The sequence below is a fragment of the Astatotilapia calliptera genome, chromosome 7 (assembly GCF_964374335.1).
Source record: "Astatotilapia calliptera chromosome 7, fAstCal68.1, whole genome shotgun sequence".
Taxonomy (NCBI): Eukaryota; Metazoa; Chordata; class Actinopteri; order Cichliformes; family Cichlidae; genus Astatotilapia; species Astatotilapia calliptera.
The window spans coordinates 64,962,319-64,986,829 of NC_137428.1; the positions used below are offsets into that span (position 1 = coordinate 64,962,319).

Below are 24,511 nucleotides of genomic sequence, written 5' to 3' on the forward strand. Positions count from 1 at the left end.
CTACACTCTGTCCCACTCAGATCAATATAAACCCATTCATTTTCTCTCAGTATGCAAACACATACAGTAGACTCCCCACCTACATAGCGGTCTCGCCTACAAGCCTCCAATTACAACACTGAAGAACAACAGATTATATAAAATTCATTCAAAGAATGTTTTCACAGACTGATTCATCTTTAACTCTCCCACGTTATTCCACTGTGATTAGACACATGCAGGTGCAGCAGGAGAAAATGTACATATAGGTATTACAGACTCCACCGATTCACCTGAATCTATAGAAATGAGTAAAACTGGAAATTAGATTAAGTGCTGGAGAACTACTTGAGGACCTCCCGCTACAAGTGCATTCTCGCACATATTAAAAATACAAAAGCATTCACATCCGCGTGCTCGTCAAACCACTCCCTACTTCCCTCTATTGCCTATTCTGCACCACTGACTCATTCCTTCTACCTCTTGACTCCCTGCTGCTTTCTAATCATTCAATCTCTTCTACTCACTTTTTCCCCCACCTTTGCATCATCGCTCTTTCAAAAAAAGCAGGTATGAATGAGCAAGACATGACACAGAAGAAGATCAATTCAACAAGAAGCTTTTTTTGTCCTTGTGGGTCAGAGCTATAAATAGCTAATGTTTTGCTGCAGTGCATGCGTGCATATGTAGTACACCGCTGAACCCTGAGTGGGGTGCAGACTGCATGGAAAAGAGCTTGAAGCTTGAGCATTACACAACAGCAAAACACAATGGCCTGCCATGCTGCATGGTGATGGACACACACACAGTATTAATACCACTTACAGTACATCCCCGAGTCAGACTAATATGTAGGCAGACATGAATACTGACAGGACAAACCAATCGCAGCTAGCTCTCACTGTTGCAGGGAAGGATTAGTTAGGAAAAAGACTTGAGTATGAGGACAGTGGCAGAGCAGACGGAGCATGGGTGTGGCATCCTTGCATGTTTAATGTGTTTGTTCATGTCACCCTGTCAGTGAGGCATATATGAAACAGTAGTGCTAATGTGTGTTTCTTCAATGAAGCAAGTTAAAAAAAAAGGAGAGAGAGAGAGAGAGAGAGAGAGAGAGAGAGAGAGAGAGAGAGAGAGAGAGAGAGAGAGAGAGAGAGGCTACGCATACGTGACTGCATGCGCGCCTGCCTTGCTGCTGCAAACTGAAGGGAGGATTACATCTGCACATGATGTAGTGCCAAAGGAGAGATAAAAGGCTCCTCTCCAACAAGCAACTCCAGCACTAGCGCTGAGGCACTGTGATTTTACACAAAACACCCAAATAAGTTAGGAAAAGCATTCTTTTCATTCACTTGTATAAAAAGACACAAAAGTATCAAACCAAAACACTGACCGTATTTATTCTTTAGAAGGTTCCAGTAAGGGCCAGCATATGACCTCTCAGACCCCTTTAAGACACTCTATCTGAACACAGCAGGAATCAAAGCGTTTATAGTTGTTCTGAGAAGCAGTTGGAACGAGGCTAGTGAGGTTGGAGTATTCTTCAAAGGGAATTTATACAATAATCACTGATATGCACTGGGGTTCTCAAGTTACTTCTGGCACGATGACAAAAGTTTACAGAACACATATCAAAACTTCTTTCAATAACAATTTTAAAAACATTGAAGGGAATTATTACTAAATTCCCTATAAAAAATAACAACAAACAAACAAGTGCATTGGGTAGATCTGCCCACTGCCTTCTCAGTGGAAAGAGAGAATGCAAGGGTTTTTTTTTTGTTTTTCTTTTGGGGTTTTTTTTGTGCGTACACATAGACACACGCACGCATTTGCCATTTACACCGAATGCTCGTTTTATTTTACAGTAAGCTTACCCACTGCTGGTGCACTTCCCTAGTCCACTTCTCTATTCTCATTTCACTTTTTTCTTCCTCTTTAGTCAATAGGTTGGTATACTTACAAAAAAATACAAGTACAAAACACAAAGACCAAATAAACACCCTCCCAAATGTAACTGAAAAAAATGAAAGGAAGAAAAAAATCCATTAGTCTGGTTGATGTGCACTTGCTGCATTTCAGCACAAAATGCTAAGCTCTGATTGACATGCAGGCCAGCTTCCCCTTGCCCTTCAGAAGTACTAATGCCACAAATCAGTGGCATTAGTACTGTATCAGTGTGAGCAACACACACTGATACAGTATTTCAGAGACAACAGACAAAATGTCACAGGATCAGAACCCATGAGAATACAAAGGCAAAGGGTTTTCTTCACGCTTAGCCAGTTCTAACCCTTGACTGACCTTCATTATACTTGAACACAGCACGCAACTCACCTCTTAACACTCACCGCACACAACGCAAAGTTTGCCAGGCAAGGCTAACATGAGGTTCAGTTATCACAAATGCTACACAGGTGCTAGACTAATATTTACACACTAATATCAACATCTTGTGGAAAAGATAAGAGTAAGGTAACAGCACCAGGCCAGTCAATGACACATATTCCAGTGTCGTACATTAACCTTAAACTAAGAGAAGGACAGATTAAAAGAAAACAACAACAACAGAAGAGTCTGACCCACAGTTACCTTGTTGAGATGAAAGCACATGAGGCCTGTTTGTTTTTAGTAATCACGCCTGGGAAGGCAGGGGAGTGGAAGACGTATACATGTTCTAACCTGTATGTTATTCATTTGCTCGACTGATATAACAACCATGAATCGCACATAGAAGTCTCAATGTGCTCACACAATGCATTTTCAGAAATTATCTGCTCGGTTTTCCAGTAGCCACACGCTTTGTTTTTTAAGTGACAAGAGATCCTGTAACTTACTTGCAGTTTGAGAGAAATTGTAAAGTTTAACTTCTTTTACTATGAACACGTTATTCTTCAATTAAGGAAGTTACTCAGTTGTCATTCTTAGAAAGAAAACCAGAACTGGCAAAAAACCTGTATTGGTAGGTCACACTTTGGAAAAAAACTGGAACTCAGATTTAGCCAAGAAAATTGCAACTGGTCCAAGCTCTAGTTTACGGCATGTTAAAAAAAAGAGTAAACATTCCCTGACATAGACTGGTGACGTGTGCAGGATGTAACATACCTTTTGAATATGACAACTGGGATAGGCTCCAGTGTCCTGTGACTCAGAACAAACAGAAGTTAATGCAAATACTTCTTGGATAGATTCAGCTTATGCCAGCTACACTGAGAACTGCATGTCACCAGACACAGAGATACACCTTAAATTTCACAACTTAAGAGTGGCCAGTCAACAACACTAGCAGCTACATTATTAGAGAAGGAAAAATGTTTCTGGAATTAATAAAATGAAATAGCCAAAATTCAACACAGACACATACAACAGTGGTTCGACCCACTGATGAAGGACACTGTGGAATGGTGTTCTTTTAGCTGTGTTCAGATTAAAAACAAAGCTTCTATTTTGGTCCATATAACTTCCAGTAATCTTAAATTGTATTCCAACACCTCAACACACATTGGCCCTGCTATGTGCCAGAGCCTCAAAATGCAGAAAGCCAGCATCAAACCAGCTGTTCTTAATACGATGGCACAGATTAAGTCCATACACTCCCCCATCTTTCCATTGCTCTATCCATCCTCCCTTCACTGCCCCCAGCCATGTTAACCGTCATTTTCCTGTAACAACTGGATGACCACATGACCTAGATGTATGAGCCGAACATAACATGCATTGACCTTTTTTTCTTTTACTCCTGCTTAGGGACTGCTCAAAAAGTTTATATTCCTATTATTTGAAAAGAACATGTATAATTTCTCATCCTCAGCCACATCACATGAAAAAAAAAAACACTGCTTAAAAACTGTCATGAAAGATGGTGAGGTATAAGGTCACATTTTGTCCAAATTCATTCTGCATATTCAACAAAAGTGAGAAGAAAAAGTTATTAAAGAAAACAAAAAACTCCTTAAATGTTGCAAAGCTTAGATTTAAAAGCGCTCTGTAATTTCCATCCTCAACTACAAGCTGACCCGGATATTTCAGCATCAATCAAGCATGTTTAAAAAATATATATATATAGTCAATGGTCAAAAGCTTCACGAACATTTAGAACTTCTTCCTGAATACAAAACACAAGGGTGCCTTAGAAACTGCTGATAACTACACACTGACTCTTTAAACAAACAATTTTAGCTATTGTGTTTAACAGCACATGAGAAAGGTAGAACTACTGCAGGTCTTCTGTCACTGTAGGAAACAAACAGAGACAGTCTAATTTTGTAACTGTGGGAGGATGTGTGGTTTAGTGTTCTATTCTGAGTGTTGTGGGGGTGCTGGCATATTTTAAGGAACTGAAATGGAGAAAATGCCTCCCAACCAGATTTCCCATCTGATCTTACCTTAAATGGGAAAGTCCACTTCGGTCTATAAAAGACTGGGGTGGTCCCTACCCTATTTTAAGCAGCAAGGTGAACAGTTGCACCCTATGGTAGTATTTTATGTGCTTATATTATTCTTCCCGATCACTTCAGTTTATGTTAAGGTCGGGAAAGCTATCAAACATTATAAGTTATTTCCCTGGCCTGCTAAGAAGGGCTTAGGATTTGCCAGTTAGTCAAAGAGTTTCAAATGTTCCCAGTGCTTCAGGTTAGACCTCTACCTTTCAAAACAACAAGTAAATTAACCCTGTCTTCTTGTTGCTTAGTGTGGATGTGTGTGCATGCACGTGTTTTTAACATGACTGATTAAAAAAATAAATACATTTAAAAAATAATCATCACAATAATTCAAAGAAACGAGGTGTCTAGAGAACACTAACTAGCAGTTATTTCTTTTCAGAAACTCCAGACTGACATTATACAAAAACAATTGCAGTTTTTGTTTTTGCTTTCACAGAATAAGTCTGACTAAGAAAGCAGGTCCTAAGACACACACTGGAGCCATATTTGACCTGGCAGACAGATCAAGCCAGCTGGCTCCATATATGCTGGATCCAGGCCAGGGGATGCAGTGTGTGAGAAGTAGCCTTGGGCCAGCCTTGATGGAGAGAAAAAAAAAATGTGGACATCAACAATCATGCAAACGTATATGGACATGTGCATGTAAACAGAGGGCCTAGCTTACTATTTCAACTGTCAGACGACCTCAATAATTGACTGTGACATGCTGCAGTCTTGACTTTGACTTGTTCTGACACGCTCTCCCTTGCTTTCTTTTTTCTGATGTTCCTCCTCTTGAAGCTCATGTACAATGCTGCTTTAGCATGATTAAGGATGTTGCTGGTGACGGTGAGACTAACCTGACATATTAATGGATCTAAAAAAGTATGTGAAAATTAACATCTGCAGATTGACACCTCAATAAGGTACGTGCCCCAGCACATACAACACAAACACACTAACAAAATAACTCAAACATGATTAAGGCCGACTAGGAGAGAAGCCACGTGCAAAGATAATGAAGATTTATTTTAAAGAACGAAAACAATCATAGCATTTTAGAGACGCTAAAAAGGTTCACTTCAAGCCCTCTTTAAGTAGCGTTCAAGTTTTACCGCCTTATGTACAAATCCTTCTGTTCAATCTTGTGCCATTTAGTTTCTGCTGTTTGTAAACACCGAACTTTCACTCATCATAACTAGCACATGTATTTTAAGATATCTGTGTGTGACCTATTAAAAAAAAAAAAAATACAAATAACTTAAGTGAGAACTACGCCCAACAAGCTGTGTTGGGAAGGTTACTTTTAAAATGTATTCCACTACAGATTACAGAATACATGCCCCAAAATGTATTTTGTAACATAATCTAGGGCTGCTCGATTATGGCAAAAATGATAATCACGATTATTTTCACTGAAATTGAGATCTTGATTATTTGACGATATTTATTTAACCCTTTAAGACCTACTATAGAACCAAGTCCGCCAGAGCTTATATTATTTTTTTACATGTTGTAGTGCCATTTGTGGGAGCATTTCAAGTTGCTATACAACTGTTATAGCCCATATTTTAATAATATGTATGCATTAAGTCCATAGTAACTACATTAATTGCAAAAAAGTGCAATAAACTACAAAAAAATTGAAAATCGTTTTTGTTTTTTTACATATATATTTCTACTTGGAGAAATTTAAGAGGCTTATCCCTCAAAACTTTAAATACAAAAAAGTTGCAAAAAATAGTTTACAACAACAGGAAATTTATTTTGAGTGTCTTCATAGTTTTATTTTGGCGATGCAGCAATTTTTATATACTGCAGGAAAAACAAAAAACAATCCTATGATGCAAATTTGCAAAGAAAACAGCAGGTGCATCAAAATAAACTATTTCCAGCAGTGCAATTCGAGTTCTAAGCATCACAGAAACTATTCAGAAAAGTCAAACATGACCAGTATAGGCTTTTAAGGCCTACAAGTAAAAAACTACATTTTCCACGAAAATGACATCACTTCCGGTTTCGGGCAGGAAATGGCGGACATGCGATAGTTCGCGCTGATGTCTGTTTCACTGTGGGAAGTGTTAGGAACAGCTGATCGGATCAGCAAAGCGTGTTTCTGGAATATTATGTTTTTGTTCCTGCAAACGCTTTTTATGCAATTTTTGCAAAGCTTTATGTGGAAGGAAACTGTGACCGAGGGCAAGCTGATGGCATAAGATGTAAGTACAACTCCTCTGGTTTCATATGCAAAACAAATTATTGCGCTAGCTTACGCGGTTCAGGTTCTACAGGGATTTAAAAATAGTTACACAAAACGGAGCGTGCTGCTCTGACCGGCTAAAGGGTTAACAATAACAATGTATTGAATAATGACTTTAAAAAATAATATAAAATAGTGTGCAACACCACTGAAGTTTTTTTTTACCTCTCTTTTCAACCAACGGCAGTCACTCTCCTCTCCAAATAACTTCTGCTTAGCTTTCCGAGCTTCCCTCGGGTCCTCTTAATCAGCGGTCTCCAACCTTTTTTGCGCCATGGACCGGTTTATGCCCGACAATATTTTCACAGACCGGCCTTTAAGGTGTCGCGGATAAATGAGGGAGGGGCTAATAATCGGCTCAGTCATTTTTAATGATCATTGAAAGCCCAGATCGTAATCGTGATTAAAATTCGATTAATTGAGCAGCCCTAACGTAATCCATTACGTTACTCAATGAGAGTAATGTATTCTGAATACTTTGGATTACTTAATATATTATCATGCTTTTTACAACTACATGAATGTACTATTGCTGTGTGAATTATTACTTTTACTGAAGGTTACTCGCCATACCAATAGCAACTAGATTTTTAAATCTTAATATAAAATGAGTGACAGTAGGTGGACATTAGGTAAGGCTGCAGTTTTTGCAGCGATCTCGTATAGAAAACTATCCGTATATAAAACAGGTCCGCGGCTCCAAACCGTAGTAAAGGGATCTCTGGCTAATACGTCGGGTTCATGTCGGGCTCGTAGCTGAAAACTAGCTTTACTTTGTTGTCTGGGTCAACTTGTGTTGAAAGGCTGCTCCAAAGGAACTTATTGTTTCGGAGAAAAACACGAAAAAAGTGTACAATCGAGTCTTAAGCTTACTTACAACTTGCCTAATCAGGCACAGTCTTTTTGGCTGCAGTGGTTATTATTATATTTACATGCTTCCATCTCCCGCTTCTGGTCGGTGACAACTTGTACTTTTCCACTCTCCTTTTTCGCCCTCCCTCGCGCTCACAAACACATAACAGGTATGGCAGTGCAGTCTCCCTGCAGCACGGACTACACTGCCCATGAAGCTACATTCTTTAGGGCAATGTAACACTCTGCCTATTGCCTTCATATTAAATTATTTTTGTGAATAACTTTTAAAAATATTTCTTCACGTCATTATGAAAGCCGCAAGTAGTGGTGACATGGGCCACGAGATTGAGACACAGGCATTAGAGCGTCTTAATGCGTGTTTTGTTTGGGGCGTGGAAACCAAAAATAGAGAGGGCACAGCCGAACATATGAAACAGGAAAATACCGCCGTGTAAGCTTTTTATATCAACAAAGTAACTGTATTCTGAATACCACCTTTTTAAATGGTAACTGTAACGGAATACAGTTACTCATATTTTGTATTTTAAATACATAACGGCGGTACATGTATTCCGTTACTCCCCAACACTGCCAACATGAGATTGCATTGGTAATCCACAGATGCTATGTGTATTACCTGTGCCTACGTGTTATAGCTGTGTGTGTTGTCACCATATGGCAGTGTGCATATGGAGCTGGTAATATGTGCTACTTTTGTTGTCTGTGCTGGTGTTGCTACGTTAGCTTGGCCCGTGCTACAGAGAACATCTTTTTAAGTCATAATAGACAAAGAATCTTTCATCGAGTTAACACTCAACTTCCCAAAACCCCTCTCAGAATAGCCATCAAAGTTCAACAATGAATCCTGCATATCTAGCATAGTTGGGCTGCTAACATAAAACCTGGTGGGTGATGTTTTCAGTCACTGGGAAGATTTGCTTGGGGGAGATACTGTACTGTACTTTACCAGCCTTTGCTAGCAAGAGCCATTTCAGGTTGATACAATGCCAGACTATGTCTGGGAAGAAGATGGGTCAACAGCATTTTACTTTGAAACTACAGGACCAACCCCAGTTTTAACTGTCCTAATGTCTTAAGATGGAATGCAAAGGCCAAATGCTTTGTTTTTTCTCCCTTCCTAATAAAGCAGGGTGAAATGAGTGAAGTGAAACAATGCTGAATGTTCTTTACCTTGTTGCTAAAGGAGGGATGTCAAACTCATTTTACATCTTTGATCTTAAGTGGTCCAGATCAGTGAAATTCTCCTTTCTGTCAATATCAGTAAGTAAGCTTAATCCCTGAGATATGTTTTGTATAAGAAAAATATGTGCAATTTTAACCTTATATCTCAGTTTTCAACCTAATATAGAAACTGTTGTATTTAAAAAAAGAAGAAAAAAAAAGAAATATGTCAGCACAACTCTTTGGGCTTAAATGTTGACTGTAATATAATTATAAAGCATGAAGGTTTTGTTAATTCGCAGAAAATAGGTTTTTTTTTAAGTTTTGACCCATTGTAATAAAGATACATTTTTATAATTGATTATTTTTTCCTGTCATTTAATCTATTACTAAATTCCTTTTATGTAGTTTGAACAATCATGGGGAGAGAATTTAATTGTAGAGACTGAGCAAGGAAAATTTCACCCCCTGGACCTTATGTTTGACACCCATGGTCTAAAAGCTACAAAAACACTTGAGTGTAGTTAAGTTTAGTGTGCTGTGTGGTAGTAAGTATGATAAAACAAGTAAAAAAAGCAATGGGTGCATAATTATTGATAATAAACGGGATAAGAAGTACAGACAAAAAAAAAAAATGACCCCACATATTAACACATATGTATTCTATATTTAATCTAAACTCTGGCTATGGGAAGCCAAGCCTCCACCACTGCAATCTTATAACCTAGGTCCTTCTTCACATTGTTAAATGAAAACTAAAATAAAAAAAACTAAAAAAAACAAAGTCAAAATATGCAGTTCAAATGAGAATGAATTTATTGTCAGTGGCATTCTAATCATATCTGTCCTTGCCTTCTGTTCAGTTCCAAGTCTCTGCATTTCTATTCCAAAAAAAGAACTAAAGCCATGAAAAAGCAGTCAGTGTGAGCCAATTTTCTTATCCCTTTGCATCTTGAATTAAATATTACTGCACCACAAATTAGATACAGTCTTTTGCTCTACTTCAACTTGCTGTGGTGAATTAAATGCCCTGCAGCTTTAGAACAGCATTTTTATAGCACCAAACCCTTTTCTGTACGAAAAGGTAACGATAAGCTGTAAGAAACCTCAAAAATTAAATGAAGAAAAAGATAAGCCAGCCTCAGTCGCTAATTTGTGCAAAACAGTGTTCTTATCTTGCACCCCAAAAATGTGCACACTAACTTTTTTTTGGATTCATTTAATGTGTGCATTGGCTAAAGTTGCTCTTATCACTGCATGTAATCAATCAGAATCATGCCAACACATATTTATATATAGGAATCTATTTAGCTCAAGCTGTAACATAGAGAAAGTGGTTAATTTTAGTAGCATCGGATTTTTGTTTCCTTTAATTAATTTCTTTATATGTTATTTATAACAACGGCAGAGTTTGTTTTTGAGCCTAAATGAACCTGTGTGATAAATCAGCACAGGTTATGAGCTTGGCTAAGTGTGGACCTCAGGGGACACTGTCTCTCTCTGCTGGAGAGACAGGAGGTGTGAGGGACTGGAACAAAGATGCCTGCCAGCAGAGAGAGGGAGGCTGCGTGGCTTAAGATGTCAAGAGATAACGGATGACAAGGTGTCAGATAGATAACGGTAATGCAAAAAACAACCCAGAGAGCAGATGAGGGCAGAAGCTGATTGCAGATTCCCTGTATTATAATATTCCAAACACCAAATTATGTCTCATACTTTCTGCAATAAATAATCCATTTTCACTGGAATGTCTGTTTTCAACCTGATAAAACTCTCCTACTTCTGCTGATTTCTTACCAGCTTGGTATGTCATGGCCAAAAGATGAACCGACTGATAGTCAGTACAATAACTGAAAGAAGTGTTAGAGCTACGTGACTTCATCAATGAACAAACAGGAGAAAATGCAAATGCTCCAGGGAAAATAAGCAGTAAGGTTAGAGTTCCATGCAAGTTTTGAGCCTGCGCTGTTACACACTGTTCACTTTAAAAACACTTATGCCTGATCAATGTTGCTGGCTAGATATCTACATGGTCAGTGCATTCTGGTTTACAGGAAATCTAGACAGCAAAAAACACAAGCAAATTAAAGCACAGCTACTGCAAAGCTATATGTACTGCTGTGCAAAAGTCTCAAGCCAAAGGGAAAAAGATGTAGCAATTTATTGAAATGTGCAAACATAAATGGAAATAGTGTGCATAAGGTAAAAACAGAGTTTGTGCAACTCTAACAGACTTGAAAGTCAATATTTGACACCTTTATTCTTCAAGCTTTACTGTCATTTCTTTTAAGTTGTCTTCAGGAAAGGTTCTCCAGACTTCTTGAAGGATATTCCAAAGCTTTTCTTTGGATAGCAGCTTCCTTTTGCTCCATTTTCTGTCAAAATGATCCCGTGCTGGTTCATTAATGTTAAGTTCAGGCTCTTAGATGGCTGATTTATTACTAATAGAAAAAGACACAGTGGAACACTTTCCAAGTATGCTTTTAGTGCATTGGCAGCATGTTTCCATGGCTCCTTCAAAGGTAAATATAAAGAAATGAAGGGTGGCTTCAGACTTTTGCACAGTAGTGGACACATGAAATAAGAGATTTTGTTTACATCTATGAGCCAACTTTCAGGTATTGCATAATTCCTTTAGCTTCAGGCAAAGCAGTTTTTATGTACTTCCCTGTCCTCTACGATAAAACTAAGAAGCAAACTTGCAACCAAAAAAAACAAACAATTTTTCTTAAACCTCCAACAGTACAAATGCTGAATGAGAGCACTGTTTAAATTAATCAACACTGAATTTGTTGGAATCATCTTCACAAAACTGAGTTACAAAGTCCCTGACCTGCTACCCTCCTCATATCAGCATGGAGCTCCTTTAATTCTTCGTTCCAGCAGTGAGGAACAGTAAAAGAGAACAACAAGCAGAGTTCAAAACAACTTTTACAAGCTGCAAAACTCGTTTTCTGGGACAAAAAAAAATGCTGCTTGCAGTTCACTCTGTACTGGACCCCTGGGTGATCTCATATGCATACTGAATGGACAGTGCCACAGCTTGTGGTTTGTAAAGCATTTAATGAGAAGTAATTGGGTCAACCTGCTACAAGTTCCTCCCTTTGTCCAAACAGTCACTTGATAGTCCCGTCACATGAGGAATTAAATTAACATAGTGTAATGAGGGCAGACTACACTTCTGTTCATCCTGCCCAGTATTTAATTGAATTATACTGAGAGACCAAAAAAAGGAAGAAGAAGAAGAAAAAAAAATAGTGTTGTACAGCCATAAATAAAAATGCAATTTACTGTACGAGACCTCATTTAACCAGTTTGTCACGGATATAAATCCCACATATGACACAAAGGACAGTAAAAAGCAAAACTATGCACATAACTGGAGAAGAACTGCATCATGTTATAGTCAGGAGGTTTGTCCTTTGAAACACTTCAGGGGAAATCAACAGATGAACACTTCTCACAGATCGTCCATCCACTTTGTTTTCTCGTCTCTCGTCTGTCACCTGCCCTCTTTCTGTCTTCCCATCAATCCCACAATAACGAACACTTACGATGCTGGCAGGAGCTCTCAGCTATTCACTGACACAAACAGCCGGAGTACTAATCATATCCTCAAGTCTTTGCTAATGTTTTATAGTAATACTTCAAACTCTTTACTTCGATAGTTTTACACATGCCTTAATTATGTTTAGCCTTGTAAACAGTTTCTGTTTTATTTGCCAATGTGCAAGAACATCAGCCACTTAGATTTATAATGGCACTGTAACTGAACTGCGTGCACATAGTGGTGCATCATTTCTGCTCATATTATGCTGTTTCATACCGAGTAGGCAGTTCTTATAGGGCTCCACGCGTCACCAATACTCTGGCCTCTCTTCAAATCACGAGAAGCACAATAAATATACATCACATTTACTGAGTATTGTTCTCATTAACTTAGGTCTTATTTTGTTTATTAAACAAGACTGTCGGGTGCTATTTTCTCTGAATGGTGTTCTACAGTAGTCAATGCAGATGCCATTATCAGCTCTCCTTAAATTTATTCTATCTGACAGCCAATTTGGATTTTATTTGTTCTTTAATTACTGCAAGGTCAGCTCCTGATTGTATAACTATTCTTTGATGAAATGACTCCAGGCAAACATTGTGTAACACTGAAGCCTACTCTAAGTTAAATTAAGTTTTATTGATCCCTGCAGAGAAATTCATTTGATGCATTTAACCCGTCCTAATAACTAGGATGAGTTTGGCACCAGGGGACCAACTCTACTTCTCTAGCAAGGTTTTGTTGAAGAGCACTTTGAAAAAATTTATTTCGCTGATAAAAGGAAAGTCACGCAGGAGACAGAAAAAACAAAACAAACAAGAAAAAAACCCACATCCAAACTATATATAGAAAGGATCGGCAATGGATGGTGATCAATCTCAGGACCTTCATGTTTTGAAAGGTCAGTTCTAACCACTAAGCCTGTGAACACTAATGTAGAACATTAAATCAACCATGTTATGCTACATCCAGTAATTTGTCGCTCAAAGCAGCTTGTTTTTAAGCATTAAGAAAGCCTAAATATTGATTTCATCCCACTGTTAACAATTTCCATATTTTTAAAAAAAAGAAAAACATTAATTGTTATGGTCTTTTGTTATTTGGCTGGAAATTTAGACGATTAGATTTTTGTGTGAAAAATCTAATAGGTTAAATGTGCAGCATTTGGCATTTCAGGACTTTCCTACAACACATCTTCATCATTCAAGCATACTTAACTTTAGATTTGAACTGACAGAGATATTGGATACAGAATATTACAACAGTCTGCCTTCTCCCCACTTGAGTAAACAAAAATGTGATCACCGCCCTACGTGTGTGGAATGACTGAGACAAACAAAGCTGAGGTGGCAGAGTGGAAATGTTGAGAAAATTGCATTCATGTTCCACTTCTATGCCATAAAAAGCTCTCGTGTTTCTCTCCTTGTACACTTTACATCTTTACCCAGTGTGTATTGTGATGCAATCTGGTGTTAAAATGATAATCATATAGTTTTTGGATAATTTACTCTCCACAAAAATAGTTGTCAGAAGTAGGAAATATTAATTCTACTAAATTATGGTGTAAAAGTGGCTGCATGTGAGTTAATCAGGAACAGTTAATAGATTTCAAATCCAAATTGCAACTGGACTCAATACATGCAATTAAACTGCAAAAGAGCCAAGTAAGTATTTATTTTTTTAGTTTAATTAAGTAACTTGGCCCAATCACATCTAATAATTTCATGTTTGATTACTCTGTATTCTATGCAAGTCACAAAGACAAAAATAGTTGGTACAATTCTAACCAGTCAGTATTTGGTATGATTATCTTTATTCGTCAACACAGTCTGAACTCTTTTAGGCAAACTTCCTTGCAGTTTCATGAAGGATAAGAAGAAGAATCGCTGCTTTTTGTTCCATTCTCTTAAGAAGTCAACACCACACTGTAGGGCTGTGGTATATCATAATGTCTGTGATAACATGGATACATTTTTACATGATAGCCCCATTTCACAATATCCATGATATAGCAACACAATTTGATTATTTCCCTAGCATGCCCCACAACACAAACAACACATAAATCCAGGTGTTGCCAAGTTTTTGGCTAATAGCTCTTTGGCAATCACCTCACTGTTGCAAAACACTCTTTTGTGCTTGTCAAATTGTGCCATCTTTGGCATTTTTTCACTGAATCAGCTAAAGAAATGGGAACAAATGGGACCACTTTAAAAATTAGAAGAAAGTCTGGCTCCTTGAAAGCAAAATATAAAGATTGGCTCACATATTATTGTATTACAATGAATACTGAACTAAAGCGTGACTTGAAAAATGCATATATTTCGCAAGTCAAATCATAATTGTGTTATCTGTGAGAGAAATAGTTAAATATTTTCCCGCTGACTGTTCAGCCATGGAGTAAGCTGCTAGGTACCGGATTTGTCTGGTTAATGTGTAATTTGCTGTTAAAGCACATGCTCCAAGCACATGCCAACGTAAACAACTTTAGCATGGCTGAATCTCTGAGCTTTTCCGTACTGAACCGAGTTGGCCTCTTTTTATAACTACCACCCTAGGGCTACACAGACACACAAAGCAGTACCTCTAACCTACATAATGACAACACAATTTCAGCACACTAAAAGTAAAGTAAGATTACTGTGTTATTATTATTATTATTCCCACAACATCAAAGTGACATTTTTCACAGTAACAAGGCTACATTTGTTAAGTAAATAAAAATCCACGGTCACCCTTTCTAGACAGATGTGCAAAAGAGCTAAGTGAAATCTGTAATTTGTACAGCAAACGTGTACAAAGATATTTTTATCCTTCCAGGAGAGACAAAAATACACAGTGTAATACAGAAGACTGAAAAAAGCCAGTAACTAGTAATTACATCCTGCCTCTGTATAAGAGACCACCATGTTCCCCAGGCAAACTGCCTGTTTTAGGGCTTTGCCCATCTCTCAGAAGTATCCATCCAGCTGCTGTCCAGCCAGCTGTCCTTGTGAAACCTCACTTATTCCCCTCTGAACCAAGCGAATCAGACACACCCTGTAACCTGCTGATCTCACTTCTAACGGTTTCTCTTCTTCTAAAGTCACATGGTGTACAAACTCTAGCGCACACAAACATAGAACAAACACAGACTTTACTGCTCTAGCCAACACTTTGATCAAATAGCTGTAGACAGGGAATATTCTACTTAAATGTAATAAAAACTGGCTGAAACAGAGAGTCTGCTTCACACCTTAAGAGATGTGCCCTACTTCTGCTCAGAAAGTGAGTTATCCCTCCTGGCAACGCTGGGTAAAAATGTGCTCGCATTGGTGTCAGATATTGAAAGCAGGGTGATGGACTGAGAAAATCAGTTCACAAATTTAAGTACATTTAAGTACAATTAAAGTACTCAAGCACATGCAAGCTTGGACGGTAACATGCTAACAGCACACACAAACCATTTGACTAACTGAAGCTAAAACAGATGGCTATCCAATTTAGCTAAGTGTATTCATTACTAAGAAATTAAAGATTGGGCCAGCAGCTGAAAGCTCAACTTACCTTTCACCTGAGCCCCAGGAGACACTGCATCCAGAAGCTTTTGTTGAATCAGCCTGTCTCACCTGCAGAGATGCAAAAGTTAGAATAAGGTTTCACTTTAACTCACACAGTACAAACGCTCAAACCTGCCTCACCCCCAACGTCTCTCCCGCTAATGCTCCTCCTGGTCACACCACTGTGTTAGAGCCCCACCCCACTCTTTCCCAGTCCTTATTTCAATAAGTCAGAACAAGCCTGCACCTTTAGCTAAAGTTGACTTGTAATACAATTATGGATCAAATTTCCCCCTCAAAAAAGATCAATGAAAAGAAAAGATTCAATCCTGATACTGTCAATCCCATTTTGTTGGAGAGGAGATTGTGTTTACCAAAACATAAGGAACACAGTCACACTATCATATTTATGGAGAACTACTTCTGTTACACTAGATAAACACACACCCCAGTATGATGTGAATCCAGGAAGACGTGAGGCAAGATAGCAGGAATATGGCTGCAGACAGTTCAATGTCCACATAAGTGAACTTAATTTGATGTTACACATTTACATTCACTCTCATTATTTACAGCTAAAAATTGTGTTTTCACCTCCCATTCTTACATTTGTTTTCCCTTGAAATCCCTTTGAATCACTTTTCTTGAAAAACCTGTCTATTCACACACAACTGGGACATGTGATAAGTCACAAATCTACAAACGAAAACACACACAAGCATCAGTTTGCAAAGCAGCACTGCACTACATATACCCCTAATACATGCAATAAAAAACTGAGAAAATGCATGTATCTGTGCAGATTACACCAATGTTAATAGACGTAATGGTAGTGCAACAAGTGAAAAAACAGGGTGGTCAGGAGTGGTGGAATCTGCGCCTTTAAAATCCTGCTGCTTAGCAAACGAGGAAGCCATAACACTTGAGTACATCTAACCTAAATAAGAAGTGAACTGAAAGAGAATCGCTGAGCTAACAGCACTTGAGGGACAAAGACAAAGAGGGGGGCGAGATCAGGTCAAACACGCACAGCCAATACAAAAAAAGCTGAAAGAAAAATACACAAGGAATGAGTAATTTAGCTTGCCCCCTTTTTTTTTGCTTTAAAGACAAGAATCATGAAATGCACAACATGTACAAACAATGCAAACCACAAGTGAAGTAAGACACCGTGGCCCAGAATGTGTCATGGTTTCAATGGAAGAGTATTTGTTCTCGGGACCAATTCACAGTGCAATAAAGTTAACTGCATAACACATAAAAACTACACTATTACAACTTGGGATTGCACTTAACTCATGACCAAAGGCCAAGAGAAAAGTGTAAAGAACGGACAGTTTATATGCAACACTCTTACTAAAGAGACTCACAGTGTACGATGTACTTCTTTGTTTGGCGCATATCACATTCATACATAGTGGGCCAAATATAAGTCAGAAAGAGAGCAATCACTATCCCTACAATTACAAACAAACAGTGCTGAATAGAATCTAACCAGCAAATTGTATGCTAGTCTTCACAGAAGCAGCTAATTAACATTTATTTTAAGGCATTGTGGGTATGCCAGCATTCATAGCAGAAAGTCAGGCTGGGCTTGTAAGCAATGATAGGAAGGTAACATGTGTAAGAAAGAGATTACAGATGAAAAAATGCAATTAGTGATGGATTTGAACTAAATCAAATGATTGCTGTCTTGCTTTAAACATTTGAAACTAAATATTTGAAACTACATTAAAACACCACAGCAACATTCATGCATTTGTCTATGATGGTCCTCAGTCATCCAGGTCATTGTAATCGAAGGAGCTTGGAAAAGACCTTGACTTGACATTAGAACTGAAAAAGCTTCTCAGATAAGAGGTGAAACGTCTTCAAGCAACTTAAAGAAGTCCAGACGCTTTTCTTTCCAAGCTCCTTAGATTCATGCATTTGGTTTTTACAGCACTTCCTTCAGGAAACAACTTTTACACAGTACAGTGATATTAAGCCTCTGTTGTGATTTTAGAAGGAAATATTTTAAATTTCCCTACTGAAAACTGAAAAGATTTCCAATGACATAGCTCTCTGCTTTGGCAGCTATGCCAAAGTGCCAAACTCAAGTTGCTTAGCAACTTGAATTGAGTTGATTGGTTGATGAGGGGCAAAGATCACTGCAGTGCAAAAAGATGCAAAGCAACAAAATTATTCTGATTCTAGATCCTTTACATTGCACATTAAAAATGTTTGATTCATTGCATCTTGTAATTTCATAGCATAATTCTGTTGCATGTAACCAGTTCTCCAGATCAGCCAGACTTGCTTCAAATCAATATAAAAATAGGAACAGTGTGAATAATAACTAGACTAGAAATAGGTTTTCCAACTTGATATAGTACTGGCTGTAACATTATAGCCAACCCATGAAACATTAACAATGTCTGCCATTCCAACTGAAAATATTTTATTCATCTTTGCCCAATAAACCAAAGTTCTGGACTTACTGTAACAGCTGTGCTTTAAAACCCTTCACTTCCTCTAGGAGTCTAAAAATCCACCTTTTTATCCTGTCAAATTGAACTGTCTATCCTGTAACAATCTTGAACAGTTCTGCTGACTTGAGGTCATCATTTTCCTAAAGATTAAATGGATACAAATAGTCCTCACTTGTACTTGTGTTGGTACTTTTATCACGTCAGACAGCCTTCGTAAGGAAGGCCTCTTATCAGCAGCCTCCTTCAACAACCCTCATCTCTGACCATGCAAACCCACTTAGGTAAACATAAGGCCACAAAGGATTTTGCTGTGACCATAGCTAGACATCAACAGTCAGATATAAAGTTAGCTACTGTCTTTTAAGTGAAATGTCAATTTGACAAAGACTTTCACTTAACGTTGAATTTGAGACTATGATCCATATGAGCATTGGGTAATAGAGGCAGGTATTTAAAAATGTTCTTTGGTATACGGGAACTGTCTGTCCAGTGAAGACAGATAGCACAGATAAACAGAACATAACCTTCTATCAACACATAAAAATCAGTCTGCTGAGACACAGAGACACAAAGTGAGGACTCACTGTCTGTTATGGTCACAATTTAAACTCAATGCAAAATTTGGCTCTGGGTCTAAGGCCACTTAACATTAAGTGTATTCATGTCGCTTAAAGACCAATGTACTAATCGCATGCCATCCTACTTTGGGGTCTATTGTTTGAGCAGTCTGGTATAAATCAGGGGCATCACAAACTGGAAAAAAATCACAGTTCAATCCAGCAAAATGGGACCAGCTCAGCGTCGTGCACCTGAAGTCGAGTGTTTTGACAGATGCATGAAACTATACATGTTTAGACATAAGTTGAAACTGCCGTAATTTTCTTTGAGAGTATTTATTACATAGCGTGCTGCAGGGAAAAGCCTGTTTTAAGGTTTAGGTTTTTTAGCTTCTTTTTTTGTTTTTTAGAGTTAGATGGGAGCATTTATCAATTTAATCTCTGTGCCTTCAACAAAAAGATGAGAGCAAGATTTGTTTACATAAGGACAGAAAAGCGGAAGCAGAGAGGAATGCTAGAAGCAGACTCACATAAACACTGCAGGGCGTAAGGCAGCACAGATAAAAGCTGCAGCAGTGATTCAACAACCTCCTATGAACAGCATAGATTTTTTTTCCCTGCGTGACACTCAATCACTGTTGGAAACCACTGTAATGGCATAAATCATACTATTCATGATCAATAGCTTTTAAAGCAATCTCTCCTAAAAGTGTAGTGTAGTGTCACTTTAAGACTGAAGTCAGATGATGGTCCCGTGTCATGGAAATCACCCATCGTCTCGGACCCAATGTTACTTTGAAAGGTGAAGGCAATGCTTGTTTTGTTGGAGTGACTTGGCATGTTTATCTACAGATGGATGTCACAAGTTTCCATTTAGTGTAACAGAGCCACTTTCCCCCTGTTAACTACTTCATTAGGAAAACAGACGACATAGTAACAGACAGAACGCTAACACTACTGATCCCTAAGGCAAAGCTGTAGAATTACATTAACAGCTATTAATGGATTTGTCTGGCACCAATAAAACGCATGTCATAAAAACATCAGGCAAAAATTCAACACCAATATCATCCTGCCAGCACAGAGGATTGTGATAACCCTATAAAGTGGAATTTGACAAACTGATGACGTAACCAAGCCTCTCAGCAACACCTCATTTGTAAACAGAAAAAAAAATGCTGTGTTAAAAGTATGTCCGAAATCTACAACGGCCCTGCAGTAAACTCAACACAGATGCTTCAGCTTATCCCAGAAAACTACAGATTATCAGCGTCTGACATGGGCAGCGCACAGTGCCAATCATTTTCAATGACGGAACAAAATCTCCTTACGAGCCCTGCCACTCAGAAACAGCCGTAAAACAAATGGAGACTTTTAAAAGGATATTGCATCATAGTTAATGTAGCTCATTCACAAAATCAAACAAAAACATTATGAGCGGAAAGTCTGAATAGCAGTAGCTTAATCCATATGGCTGCTTATTATTTAATAACAAAACAGTGAATGTATTCCATGTCAACAAAACACAACAGCATCTATAATGGACACTTATTTTAAATAAATCAAGTTTTACACCCACAATATCCACACAGCACACTGGGCCCTAACCAAAGCTGTCAGCATTTACACAACCACCAACTCCATGTAGTAACCTATAGAGAGGTGGATATTGATTGCAGAGGCACTAGCTACTGCGAGAATACTCGTTGGCAGTCTGTAGAAAGCTGAGTGGTGGATGTATGGTGTCAAACCTGCTCTAAATACAGACACCTGCTGGTCAGTTTCCTTGGAACAAAGTAAGAAGTCACTTTCTAAGGGTCAGGAGGTCAGTCTCAAATGCTTTATTTCTTTGTGTGTGTGTGTGTGTGTGTGTGTGTGTGTGTGTGTGTGTGTGTGTGTGTGTGTGTGTGTGTGTGTGTGTGTTGGATAAATCAAGCAGGAGACACGGAGAGAGCCCAGAGTTTTAAAATCCTGGCTGTCGGTTGTTAAATCATATAGCAAAATAATTGGAATGCACTGTTTGATACACAATTCATCAAAAAAAGAGAGAATCTAGTTTTCAGTTCCACATTTAAACGTCATGATCGTGGTTTCACAAGCCTTTGCCTCACTCTGCAGGGTTGATTTCAGATCAACGCAAAATGCCATTGTTTCCAGACCCGTAGGGTGTTTTACTCAGTGTTAATATTAGAGGAAATAAAACCATAACTGCAGACATTTACAAATTACAAATTTATAACAGAAGTCCCACTGACTTTTACATAATAATATCTGAGCAAACAATGTGTGCATCTGGATAAAAGCGTTACCCATGAGGGAATAAGAAGACATTAAACATTTTTGTGTTTTTCTGTGCTCACATAAATACTTTTTCTTCTTGGAAAAAGTGACATTCTGTGACAAAAATGGCCTGTTTTAAAACATAAATGTCAGCTAGCATCTGTAAAGTAACTTGTGATGAAAAATTCTGCCGGGGAAGAGAATCTTGGAACAATATGGGCTACTAAAAGTGCGTTCGCTCTCTAGGGGCAGAGAGGAAAATTCAGTATGGAGCAGTATTAGCCTAGATTCCCCCAGTAGATGTCGGGGAAAGCATTTAAATCTCAGAGGAACTGGAAACAGCACTGAGCCACTTATCAGCCCTGGAATAGGACAATTCCACTTTGAAGACCAGCCAGATTCAAAGTAGCATTTTAAAGGGAAGAGTGTGTTTTGGAAAATTGCCATTCAGATACACAGAGACAATCAGGATCAGAGAAAATATCTGATTTCCAAATAAAAACAAATAAAGCAGCGATTAGCATTTAGACTGGAAGACGGAGAGGACCTAGCACCCGTCATCAACGCCTAGCTGGCCTCTCCTGTGGAGACTGATCTACAGGATGCAGTGAGATGTGGTATTTTCTGCATATCCTTCACAGTACAGCATGGAAGTTGGGACATCTGTTGCTGTGTCTTCCTGCTAGAAAAAGCACTGATAAAAAGCAGGACTATCCACCCACAGAAAATGACTCAAACGGCTCTTTACTCTTTCCTTCTTTCACTGCCACTCTCTCCCCCATTTGTGTTTCACAACAGAGCAAAGCCACAGTTCTAGATGATAGGCTTAGGGCCCAACACCATTAAATATCACCACCTGATTAGAGGAAGGTAGACTGTCACATGACGTGTCAAGGCTTTGGGTGTCAACAGATCAGCGCAGAAAAGCAAATGTGATTTTTGTTTTTCTAAAGTGGAAAAAATTGTATTAAGCGTCAATCTGATGAGCGGTGTTAGACTCTATTTAAATCAGATATGCAACAAGACGTGGTCTCTGTTAGTAATGATTTCATGACCTAATTCCACTGCCCACGTAATACTAATGACCTTCTCATGCTTGCCATGGTCCTATCTCAGCTATTTCCACCACTCATAGTAGGACATTCTGCAGTAACTCAATATCAGATCAATTTTTTATCTGATGGTGAATGACGACAGTGCACGTTAGACGTTTATCATTCTATATAACCCTCTTTAAAAGACTGAGTCCAGTGAATGTGCAGACCCAGAAAGGCTGAAGCAACAAAGCAAATAAAGAAGTAGAGAGTGTGAACAAGTGACACACTTTAAAACTGCCTCTTCGTCAAGCTCTGCAGCAGTTTCCCACATATTATCTATTTTCACTTCAACCAAGGGTGAAACATTCCACTAAACCCTTTAACTATTAACTAAAGTGCACTCCAGCACTCCAGTGTTATTCTCATCACAAGCAAAGCCAGACTCGACATAATACCACACAATTAAAGATGGATGAGACAAAGTGGCAGTGAAAAGCCTCCACAGTTAGTCATCATCTCATCCAGATCAAATGCCACGAGTATCGTTTGACCCGCACTTATTTTTTTAAAAAGCTTGAAGAAACTCATGATCTTCTGTTTCTTAAGCTGCACTTTTTTCACAAACCCCTAACATGTGCACAAATGCCAATGTGGATCTTTTTAATTACTTTTTATTGATATTGCTGTGGGAGGAACTCCTTTCAGAAACTTCAGACAATTTAATGAGAACTACATGACGGAGCTGGCAACGTTCTCAGCGTGGTCTTGTAAACAAACAAGCTATGTAATGAAGTCTGTGTTTCTGAGTGACCCCAAAAAACACTCTGTTTTGGCATTTCTGCGCTGCAGCATCTGACTTGTCAATGAATGTAGACTGGCACCAATGAAGGAAGCGCTCATGCATATACTGATAATCACCTGTTTATAGATTTCTGAAAACAAGAAGGCATTTTCTAATGTAAGTGGCCAGTATTTATATGTTGCTTTTTATCAGCTTTGCTTGGGATTACTTTTTAAACTTGCAGAAAGTAGGGCACCTAAACATCTGTTATTATGAACCCCAAATTTGGCAATCACAGCATTTAATTTCTTGTCAAATTAATATGGAGGAGGCGTGTGTCGTTAGATTAAAAAAATATTTAAGGTGAGTTTCAAAGCGTTCTTTGCAGAAAACCCTACCTGGCTTTTACAATGTGTTCCTGGTGAACCCATGAAAAAGGTTACACGTTTGGTATCACACTTGCAACAGTGCAGCCGGCCAACGCTGGCGAGGTCTTGGACTGTCCTGCACATATTTGACATTTAAATGTCTGCCAGCCTCGTCGCTCTGCTTTGAATTATCTGCACTCTGCAGTAAAGTCAAAGCAAAACGTCGCATCCCACGTGGGACATAGATAATACAGAGACGTTACAGACTGCTTGATTAATGACTACAGTTAATACTCCTATGATCCTCCGCCACATGTGCTTAACAGCACAATAACACGCATTTTTCATTTATTTACAGTTTGTAACAAAAGCAAGTGAACGCAACACTGTAACTGATTTAACATAAAAGCAGCACATACAGGTACGTGCACTCGCTTGTTGCAGCCATCCTGGGCATCGGCGGGGATCGTGGTTGCTATGCAAACGAGTGACAGCAAAGCTGCAGCCGCATGGGGCACGGGCTGCTCTGCTAACGTGGCGATGAGGGGTTTACTTGAGGCAACAAGCTAGTAAGGTTAGCTGCTACCCAACGAGACGGCAAACCAAACACTCAGAATGACGTTACTATAACCACTGAACGAATTCCTTCATATGCTGCGACGATGAGAAGACTAAAATTACAGCGTGGATGCCACGAAACGCGCAATTTTTTCCCTCATTTTGTTATTCAGCGCTGTCAGAGCTAACTAGCAGTTAGCTCATAAAACATGGGTTAGTTGTATAGATACAAGTAACGTTGACTAAAAATAGCAAGTTGTGCTTAGCGGTGTGCTGTAGTAACAGAAACTCACTCTTTGTCGATCAGGGAAACGATCATGCACTTGCTCCTAAGCTTCTTTTCCAGTCCAGCGTCATAGCACGGTGCTGTATGGAGACAGCTGGGTGGTTTAGGGGGTCAGTAGGTGGGCTGTGACGGACGGTTGGAGAACAAGTTGCTCGGTTCCTCTCAACATGGAGAGTGCGGAGTGGACTGGATCATCTGCTGCCCGTCACACACAGGGAGCTATGGCGCCACCTGTGGCCGTAGCAGCGTACAACACCAGCTGCATGTGACCTACAAGATAAACACCGGCACACATTTCCGCTTCAGATTCAGTTTCACGTCTGCTTACATTTACTATTGTGGAAAACGCTTGTACACAAACTGGGACCAGTCAAAACGGACAAACAA

General features: G+C 38.8%; 1 protein-coding gene across 3 annotated transcripts in view; it reads right to left on the bottom strand.

Annotated features, from left to right (window-relative positions):
* Positions 1–24,511, bottom strand: part of osbpl5 (oxysterol binding protein-like 5) — a 46,713-nt gene extending 22,202 nt beyond the window's left edge. For all 3 annotated transcript variants that reach the window (XM_080304886.1, XM_080304885.1, XM_026176484.2), the window contains exons 1-2: positions 24,132–24,511; positions 15,794–15,855 (exon numbers count right to left, since the gene is read on the bottom strand). The gene's annotated coding sequence lies outside the window, so the exon portion shown is untranslated. The remainder of the gene's footprint in view (positions 1–15,793; positions 15,856–24,131) is intronic.